The sequence below is a fragment of the Arachis ipaensis genome, chromosome B09 (assembly GCF_000816755.2).
Source record: "Arachis ipaensis cultivar K30076 chromosome B09, Araip1.1, whole genome shotgun sequence".
NCBI classification, from domain to species: Eukaryota; Viridiplantae; Streptophyta; class Magnoliopsida; order Fabales; family Fabaceae; genus Arachis; species Arachis ipaensis.
The window spans coordinates 116,711,419-116,713,682 of NC_029793.2; positions in this window are offsets into that span (position 1 = coordinate 116,711,419).

Consider the following 2,264-nt stretch of genomic DNA (forward strand, 5'->3'; position numbering starts at 1 on the left):
TGATGATTTATTATATATATCTTTGTAGTTTATACATGAACAGAATATTTAATTCCTTGTTATATGAATACAGTTTGCATGCCGAAATTTCAACTCAATTATTTTTATTAAAAACTAAATGTCAAAGTAGTTCGGATCACTCACACGTATACACGCTAGTGTATGCAATATGTCATTGATGATGATTACTCTTTTAAGAGCAAGACTATGCGAAGTATTAGGGATCAACAAATTTTATGGTTTATAGTCATCGATTAATAAATGTGATTTATAATCATCGATTAATTATTATTAATATTTGTAAAGGTGTGATATTGGTCCGCTAGATTTTCTCAATATATAAATGAAACCATCTTGATGATCACTATATAGCAAGGCTGTTAATTTTGAATATCGATGACTGATATTAAGGTGCATAATTAGTCTGTACTATATAAAATGGGCTCAGAAAATCTTGCTACAAAAAGATAAGTAAAACAGTAATAATACAGGGTCAACATAATTTATTTTTTTGCCAATATTTAATTATTAGTATATTTTTGTGAGATGATGTTAAAAAAAATTAAATATACTAATAGAATATATGTATTAGCAAAAATTATTGATCAATATAAATAAAAATTGATTTTGAAAATTTTTCTAAAACAAAATACATTGTACATGGGATTACAAGTTTTTGAGTGGTGTTATATATATTTGTGAAGTCCCTAATATATTTGGACTTTTTGTTTCGGCCAAATAATTAATATATTGTTAAAAAGTAGACATACACGTGGTAGAAGCTTTATTCCCTAACTTAACTGGAGAAAAAGCTATGGTAAGGTGATTTGACAAATGCAAATTATAAGTTAGTTTAGGTTCAATTGCTTTAGGCTTAGGTAACACGACTTTGACAACGTGAAAAATCCAGGTATACAATGTGACCCTTGTGCGATAAACCAATCTCCACCCAAAAACAGATTTGACATGCCATTTTGAAGTTGGAGTAGGTAGTGATCCCTTAAGTGTGTCTACAACATTCATATCATCATTGATCAAATGAATAACAATCCACATTGTAAGGCACATATTTGCACGATGCATAATGTTATAAATGTCCAACTACTAGCATAGGGGTATTTAATTTGATAATAAAACGAATCATAAAACATGTATACTTTGATCTGTGATCTTAGAATTTTCTTTTATATATTTTCTTTTCTTTTTTAATAAAAAAAGTAAAACGTTTTTTTTAGTGCGTGCATAAACAGAATGCACAAATGTAACAATAATTTTCCAGAAAGATAGATTAGAAATATCTTTAAAAGAGTCCAACAGCAAAAACAACACAAATATTTAACATGAGAATAATATAAAAGCACTCATAAAATAATATGGTAGCAATAATGAGCAAGTAAATATATCAAGTAAAGCAATAATAAAAACATACTGATATTTTAATATAAAAAACTCATTCAATGTGAGAGATAAAAATCACGAGTCATCCATACTAATCAAATAGCTCTACTGTAACACCTTATCACACTAAACTTCATCCTGTAACCGTGAAACAAAAGCGATAAAACATCACGACAGTTCTAAAACACCATATAAGGTTTTTGTCGAGCCCATTTATATAGTATCTAGTTAAGTCAATTTCTGATGCGGATTTGAATTCAAGGATCAATTAGGATCGGGTAGCATCTTAGTTTTTTAAATAAACTTCTACACGAATCAACATAAGCAAAGAAGGGAAGTTTTCAAACCATTGACTAAAATCCATTGTTGAACTTAATCCCACTGAGCAGAATATGGAGGTACTTATGGGAGAACGGGCTGATCTGGTCTTTCACAATAAAGTAATCGGTGGAACTGCCATTAAGCGACTTATTAGTAGATTAATAGATCACTTCGGAATGGCATATACATCACATATACTGGATCAAGTAAAAACTTTGGGGTTCCGGCAAGCTACTGTTACATCCATTTCCTTAGGGGTCGACGATCTTTTAACCATACCGTCTAAGGGGTGGCTTGTTCAAGATGCTGAACAACAAAGTTTTATTTTGGAAAAACACCATCATTATGGAAATGTACATGCAGTAGAAAAATTACGCCAATCCATTGAGATATGGTATGCTACAAGTGAATATTTACGACAAGAAATGAGTCCCAATTTTAGGATGACCGACCCCCTAAATCCAGTTCATATAATGTCTTTCTCAGGCGCTAGAGGAAATGCATCTCAAGTACACCAATTAGTGGGTATGAGAGGATTAATGTCA